Raw genomic sequence first — 8,550 nt, forward strand, 5'->3', positions numbered from 1 at the left:
GGTGGGGGCAGGGCAGACCCCCGTTCTCACCTTTCTGAGAGTGCCCATAGGGAGGGAGCAGGTAGCTGAGCAGCTATTCCCCCCTCCAGAGCACCCTGCACGGGCACCCTACACAACTTGCAGGGTGGGGGCAGGGCAGACCCCCGTTCTCATGCATCCTGGGCAATGACTCACACCAGATCTGCTCCCCTGACCTGGGGTGAGCCTGCACAGACTCTAGGGTTCGCTGAATTTTTTTTTTTGGGGGGGGGGGGGTTAGAAAGTCTAGCCTGGCCCAAGGGCTACACTCCTCTCCATGGTCCCCTCCTGCCACACCTAATCCAGTAAACTGTCCCACTGGACTGCCCCCTTTAATGTGCAAGCTCAACCCCGAACACTCCATGGAAACAGGACCCACGCTCATGCAGTGGAACCTAGATTCTCTGCTGCTCACACTCAGACCTACCTCTGCTGGTGTGTTTTCGCATGGGGAGGATCAAAGCAGGACCCACAGATTCAGGCCCTGGGCTGGCAGGGTGCCCATAGACCCACAAAGTTGGGACCCAGGAGGAGCAGCCAGCCCCAGAACATGCTGGAGTCTGTCATGGGGTCTAGGTGTCAGAGGGACAGTAGCCCTGGCAGGGCAGGGAATTAGGAGCACTTTTGGAAAGGGGCCTTGGGTTGGACTGGATCCAGGCCCCATGTGATCTTAACCCCCGCACTGTCCTTCCCCCGGTACAGAGAACATAAGCACATAAGAATAGCTGTACTGGGTCAGACAAAAGGTCCATCCAGCCCAATATCTGTCTACTGACAGTGGCCAATGCCAGGTGCCCCAGAGGGAGTGAACCTAACAGGTGTAAGCAGAGTCAGGATGAGCTCTACCCTGACATCTGGTGGTAGATTATGGGGAGTGCAGAAAGAAGTTTCAAGTATTCGCATTAGCATTTCAGTTATTTGCATTGGCACTCCCACCCCACTTAGCATACTGCACAGCAGCCTGGGATGGTTATTTTCACAGCTATGGGAGTCCCAATTTCGTTGTTATTGGGGCAGGAGCAATAAAATGTTGTCATCCCGATTAAGTAAATGAGGAACTACAAAACTGTCTTATGATAGAGGGTTTCATTGTCAACTAAATAGCACTTGCTAGACAAGGGACATGGGTTCCAAAACCCAGTCAAGAGAGAGGGGCTGGGGATAGATATCTGTACTGGGTGGTGTAGGCTTCTTGTGTGAGCCAGAAGCACCAGTTCCACCTATGCCTCTCTCCACTGTGGAATGTCAGAGTTAATTTCTTGATTCCCTTAAGAGTCTAGCTACAGGTTACTGAGCTGAACTCACTGGCACTGGGGCTCCCCTGGAATCACTAAGAGCTGAAATCACTGAAGAGCTGGACTTGCTGAGCTCAGAGCACTGAGTACTGTGCTAATGAGTGGGGGAGCCTGAAGCAATACCGTGGAGCAGAGCAGCTGGCAGAGTGGAGTGGAGCAGTTTGTGCAGCCACTGGGTGAGTGGAGCCAAGCAGCTCGCGAGGACGGCTGGAGTGGCTCACAGGACAGCTGGTGGACCAGAGCAGCTGGCAGAGCAGAGCAGCCCACAGAGCAAGCGGAGCTGAGCTGTTTGTGGGGACGACTAGTGGAAGCAGAACCCCACAAAGAGGCAGGGCAGTTGGCCCCGAAACCATGTAAGGTGCCCCTTTCTACCCAGGCTGGGGAGGGGGACCTCTGCAGAGAGACTCTTGAACTCTGGGGCTGCACTGACCTGGGACAGAGACTTTTGGATTGTGGGACTTTTGGGACTGTGGGTGATTTGGGGGGTTGCTGGACTCAAGGGCCCCGAGAGAAGGACACAGCCCAATTTGCTGGGGTGGGTCTTTGCTCACGGTTTGACCTATGAACTCTAGCTGAGGTATTTTCCCAATTTAATGCTTGTTGTTTATCATGTAATTAAACCTTTTCTGCTACACCAAGACTCTGTGCTTGCGAGAGGGGAAGTATTGCCTCCACGAGGCACCCAGGGGTGTGTGTAAGATTTTCCAAGTCACTGGGTGGGGGCTCGAGCTGGTTTTGCATTATGTTGTGGGGAAGGGCCCCCTATGTATTGAACCCGGCCCTTGCTGCTATCGTTTCGGCCCGGCAGAAGGGTTACATTTTGGCCAATGCCAGGTGCCCCAGAGGGAGTGAACCTAACAGGTAATGATCAAGTGATCTCTCTCCTGCCATCCATCTCCATCCTCTGACAAACAGAAGCTAGGGACACCATTCCTTACTCATCCTGGCTAATAGCCATTAATGGACTTAACCTCCATGAATTTATCCAGTTCTCTTTTAAATGCTGTTATAGTCCTAGTCTTCACAACCTCCCCAGGCAAGGAGTTCCACAAGTTGACTGTGTGCTGTGTGAAGAAGAACTTCCTTTTATTTGTTTTAAACCTGCTTCCCATTAATTTCATTTGGTGGCCCCTAGTTCTTATATTATGGGAACAAGTAAATAACTTTTCCTTATTCACTTTCTCCACATCACTCATGATTTTATGTACCTCTATAATATCCCCCCTTAGTCTCCTCTTTTCCAAGCTGAAAAGTCCTAGCCTCTTTAATCTCTCCTCATATGGGACCTGTTCCAAAACCCTAATCATTTTAGTTGCCCTTCTCTGAACCTTTTCTAATGCCAGTATATCTTTTTTGAGACAAGGAGACCACATCTGTACGCAGTATTCAAGATGTGGGTGTACTGTGTATTTATATAAGGGCAATAAGATATTCTCCGTCTTATTCTTTATCCCTTTTTTAATGATTCCTAACATCCTGTTTGCTTTTTTGACCGCTTCTGCACACTGCGTGGACATCTTCAGAGAACTATCCACGATGACTCCAAGATCTTTTTCCTGATTAGTTAAGGTAATAAAATATAAAGGTAATAATTGGAGATCTACCAGTCTCCTAGAACTGGAAGGGACCTTGAAAGGTCATCGAGTCCAGCCCCCTGCCTTCACTAGCAGGACCAATTTTTGCCCCAGATCCCTAAGTGGCATCCCTAAGTGGCACCCACAACCCTGGGTTTAGCAGGCCAATGCTCAAACCGCCCCTATCATACTGTATGTATAGTTGGGGTTATTTTTCCCAGTGTGCATTACTTTACATTTATCCACATTAAATTTCATTTGCCATTTTGTTGCCCAATCACTTAGTTTTGTGAGATCTTTGTGAAGAATAAGTTGAATAGGATTGGTCCTCGGACTGACCCTTGGGGAACACCACTAGTTACCCCTCTCCATTCTGAGAATTTAGCATTTATTCCTACCCTCTGTTCCCTGTCTTTTAACCAGTTCTCACTCCATGAAAGGATCTTCCCTCTTATCCCATGACAACTTAATTCTGAGGAATAGGGTTGTGCTGCTGCTGCGGCTGCTGCTAAGCGTGGGCCCGATCTGGCTCGCAAGGAATTCCGCGGGAGTATGGCCACTGCCTTCCGTAGGTGCAGGGCTGGGCTGGATCTCAGCTCTGCCCCTGCCCCCTTGTCACGGAGTCCCTGGGTGATGCTCTGGAACTGCTCCCCACAAAGCCAGTCAGGACTTTGGGGAGACGCCTCTCCCTTGGAGCAGACTTTTTCAGGGCAAGAAGCTCCCACGGCTTCACCTCCTGGGTCTCTCCTTGGAGCATTCAGCATATGCCCCTCCGTGCGCTTCCCACAGCGAGCCCGCCCCAGCGGGGTCCTGGGGAAGCCACCGGGTCCTGCACCCCCACTTTGCAGTCAGACGTGACTCTCAGCCAGCCAGTAAAACAGAGGTTTATTAGATGACAAGAACACGGTCTAGAACAGAGCTGGGTACAGCGAACCGGACCCCTCGGATGGGTCCATTCTGGGGGGCAGTGAGCCAGACCCCCACATCTGCACTTCACTTCTCGTCCCCAGCCAGCTCCAGTTTGTCACACCCCTCCACAGGCAGGGCTCTGGTCAGGAGCCATGGCCCCAGCTGATCTTTGCACTAGCTTCTCTCTGGGAAAAAGGAGGCAGATGGAACTTATGTCAGATTCATTCACCCCAGCGCTAGGTGGCTCCGGAGCCAAGGCAGGACTGGCGTCCAAAGGAAATGTTCTGTGCTGTCACCAGGTGGCATGCGGAACTGCCAAGGGCACAGCCAGAGGGGTGAGCCTGGTGAGGTTAGCTCCGTAGCGCATGGGTCAGGCCACCCAGGGCCACGCAGCAGCCCCGTCAGCCAGCTGCCCCCTGGGGCCTGAGCCACGGCCCACGGCAGCCAGTGGCAGGGAACGCCCCAGGCTGGCTGCAGTGATGGCTGGGCCAGAACTAGCAGCCACAAGGTGGGAGCCCCAGTGGGCATGTGGCAGAGAAAGCAGGGCCTCCTCCAGGGCACCTGTCCCCAGAGCGCCTGCTGTGGGTGGTTCAGGTTCAAGCTCACCTCGCGCATGGCCTGAGGGAGCCGTGGCCATCTCCACTAGACAGGGGACCTTATTTGCAGAGACCCCACCTGCACCACCCCTGGCCCGGGGTCGCTAGGCAGGTAGGGCACAGTTGTTGCTAGGGTTGCCAGTTTCAGTGAGATGTAGTCCTGGAGGTTTCTTCACATGACATAATCTTTAACTAAAGATTCATCTTTAATTTCTGGATACTCCAGGCCAATCCTGGAGCGCTGTCAAGCCTACTTGTTGCAGCTGCTCAGAGCTAAGGCTGGGCTTTCCCCACGGAGGAGGTGCCAGGAACCAAGTGACCCCCCCATCCCAAATTGGGCGGGACAGTCCTAAAATGCAGAGTTCAAGTCCTGGTTCCAGGCATTTGTCCAGATTCCCTGGGGCACCACTCCATGCCAGCCCAAGGCTCAGGGGGAGCACCAGTCTCTTCCCAATGGGTGGGCCTGAGGTGAGCCTTAACCCCACATCACCATGATGCCCTGCCCCCTGCTCCTCCTCTCGTCCCCAAACCCTGACCCCTAGCCAGGCTGGAAGCCAGAGCCAGGCCATGGGAAGAGCCACCCAGGGAACCTGGGCCACTGTGGAGTCCCCAGGATCCTCCACCTGCCCTGGGCGGTGCACCTGGGGTAGCGGGGGCACAGGTTGGGGGCTGCTCTCAGGCACCCCGGTCCCTTGCCCAGTGGAGGGTCCAGGGCCCCTCCTTAGCACGGCCTGGTTCAGGCTTCCGGTCTAGCCAGGAGGCAGGGCCTCCGGCCAAGAGAAATAGCAGGGGGGCAGGGCCACAGAGTGGAGTGGGGCTCCTGCACATGTTCCATTTTTGCATTCTGAAAAGGTGGTTTCCAGAGAGCAAAGCTATGAGCACCACTCCCTGCAGTGCCAGGCGCCAGCACAGGAGGAGCCAGCACCTTGACCTGCCTCCACGGGGGTCTCACTCGTTGCTGGCCTGGGTTTGAGTTTGCTCGGCTGCAAAAATCCAGCTGTAAAGAGCCAAGGAGGGGAAATGGGGTTGTGCCCTTGAGTGCTTCCTTAGGCAGGCAGAGCTGGGCTGGGCTAGGGGGGCAGCTACTGGTGTTTACCCTGTTAGATCCTAGGCTGCCATGCCCTGTGCTGCCTGTCTGGATGTGGGCACCGCAAGCTCTGTCAGCTGATGGAGCTTTACCAAAAAAAACCCTTTTCCCTGTGTTCCTTGGGCGGCTGAAAGACATGGTGCAAAGAGAGCAACCTCAAAACCAAGTGTTCCAAGCCAGCTCGGTGACTCATTTACCCGCTGGTGTCAAACCACACCAGTGCCCTCATCCACCAGAGAGGCACCCAGGTGAAATGGGGCAGACACGGCTAGAGATTATAATGTGAATCACTTGCCCTCCTCCCCCTCCCCCCCGCTCCATAAAGGAGCCCAAATGGCTCCTAGGCCCCTTCCCCCACCAGTTCAATTAAAGGCTGTTCTGCCGCGGGGCTCAGGGGAAGGAGCCCAGTGCCCAGCCCCCACACCCCAGCAGCTGAGGGCAGAGCTAAGCTGGTGTTGAGGGTGTCCCTAACAACACTTGGGGAACTGCAGAGACTCAAGCGAGCCCTGGCCCCTGGGAGCATGGGGCCGATTGTGGTGGTGGTGTGGGGAAGCGGAAGTGGAGTTAGTGGGGGCAGGCTCCCCATTCACTCCGTTATAGGAGGGGACAGTCAGTGCCGTGGCTCTGGGGTGCTGGCCCCTGCAGAAGGGTGGCAGGAAGGGCTGGTCGCTCCTTAGGGGCTGACCCTGCACCTGGGCTTCCCAGGCTGGTTACTGGACAGGGGAGGGAGCTCCAGCCTCAGCCTGGCCCTTTGCTGGGTGCTGTCCCCTTTCCTGCCCAGCTCTCTGCTCCACTGCGTGCAGGCTGGAGCGGGCACATCTGTCCAGGGGTATGTAACATGAGGTGAGACGTGATCTCACTCTGGAGCGTGCCTCTATCCCTGGCAGCTCCTTCTTCCTCAGGAGCAGTTCCCTGGGCTCTCGGCTTTAGGGGTTGTTTCCATGAGTGTAGTTTGGAGTGGCAAGGGAAGTTGGCCTGACTGGAGCTGCTCCCCCAAATATAGAAATCAAACTAGGCCTATAGCTCTTTCTCCTGTGCCCCCTTTAGAGTATTTAGCATATTATATATGAGGGGTCGGCAACCTTTCGGAAGTGGTGTGCCGAGTCTTCATTTATTCACTCTAATTTAAGGTTTCGCGTGCCGGTGTCACGGAGTCCCCAGGCGATGCTCTGGAACTGCTCACCACAAAGCCAGTCAGGACTTTGGGGAGCCTCCTCTCCCTTGGAGCAGACTGTCTTCAGGGCAAGAAGCTCACACGTCTTCACCTCCTGGGTCTCTCCTAGGACCATTCAGCACGTGCCCCTCTGTGCGCTTCCCACAGCAAGATCGCCCAGGCGTGGTCCTGGGGAACCCACCGGGTCCTGCACCCCACTTCGCAGTCAGATGTGACTCTCAGCCAGCCAGTAAAACAGAGGTTTATTTAGATGACAGAAACACAGTCCAAAACAGGTCTTGCTGGTACAGACAACAGGACCCCCTTTAGTTAGTCAATCTGGGGCCCCAGGGAGGCCACAGCCCCGTTGGGAGGCCCGAGCCCCATCAGGGCTCCCCTCCATATCCCAGCCAGCTTCCAAGCTGAAAAACTCCCCCCAGCCTCTCACTCAGCCTTTGTTCAGTTTCCCGGGCAAAGGTGTCACCTGGCCTCTAACCCCCTTCCTGGGTTCTCACGTTACATGCTCAGGTCTCCTCCCTCAAGGCCAGTCTCCCATCCCCCAGTGCAGACTGTCCTCCCAGGCCAACACTCCCCACTCAGCATTCACAGACCACATTAAGAACAGTCCCAGTTCGTCACAGCTGGTAATACATTTTAACGTTTTTTAGGTTTCTCTCTATAAGTCTATATATAATATAACTAAACTACTGTTGTAGGTAAAGTAAACAAGGTTTTCAAAATGTTTAAGAAGCTTCATTTAAAATTAAATTAAAATGCTGATCTTAAGCTGCTGGCCTGCTCATCCCGCTCCCGGACTGGGGTTCCGTTCACCTAGGCCGGCAGCAGCCTGAGTAGGGCCTGCGGCCAGAACCTCAGACCGGCGGCGGGCTGAGCGGGGCCAGCACCCCAGACCACCAAGCTGCTGAGCCCGTTGCCAGTCTGGGGTTCTGGCTGCCAGTCCCTTGCCAGTTGGGGTCCCAGCCGCTGGCCCTGCTCAGCCCGCTGCCAGCCTGGGGTCCCGACCCTGCCCGCATAGAGTGGGTACCTACCTTCTCGCTGGTTCTGGCCCATTCTCTTCCTCTCTCTCTCTGCACTGAGCAGAGGGTGGGGGTGCACTGAGCACAGGGCTGGGGGTGAAGGAGCAGGCTGGGGGTTGGGGTGCAGGATCTGGCCAGGAATTAGAATGAGGGAGGAGGCTCAGGGTTGGGGCAGGAGGTTTATATGTGGAGCGCTTACCTGGGCAGTTCCCATTTGGTGCAAGGGGTGCAAATGGGAAATGGGGGGTGCAAGAGCTCCCATTTGGTGCTCAGGATGGGGATGTGGGGGGTGCAAGAGTCAGGGCATGGTGTGTGGGGGGCTGGGTATGTGTGAGGAGTGCAGGAGTCAGGGCAGAGGGTGTGGGGAGTGCAGGAGTCAGGGCAGAGGGCTGGGGGCATGTGAGGGGGTGCAGGAGTCAGGGCATGGGGTGTGCGGGGGCTGGGCATGTGTGGAAGGTGCAGGAGTCAGGGATGGGGTCGTGAGGGGGATGCAGGGAGCTGGGGTGCAAGGGGGCGCAGGGGTCAGGGCAGAGGGTTGGGAGCATGTGAGGGGGTGCAGGAGACAGGGCATGGGGTGTGAGGGGGCTGAGTATGTGTGGAGGGTGCAGGAATCAGGGATGGGGTTGTGTGGGGGATGCAGGGGGCTGGGGTGCAAGGGGGGTGCAGGGTCAGGGCAGAGGGCTGGGGGGTGTGGGCTGGGATCAGGGGGGTGCTCCCAGACCCCTGCCCTGAGCGGCTCACGGCAAGGGGCTGGAGGGATACGCCCCGCTCCTACCCCCCTTCCCCAAGGCCCCACTCCTGCCTCCCTTCCCCGCCTCCTTACTGGTCTGAGCAGCAAGGGCCATCAGTGGCAGGGAGGGAGAGGAGATGGGGCTCAACGC

Source organism: Mauremys mutica, chromosome 8 (genome assembly GCF_020497125.1).
Source record: "Mauremys mutica isolate MM-2020 ecotype Southern chromosome 8, ASM2049712v1, whole genome shotgun sequence".
Classification (NCBI taxonomy): Eukaryota; Metazoa; Chordata; order Testudines; family Geoemydidae; genus Mauremys; species Mauremys mutica.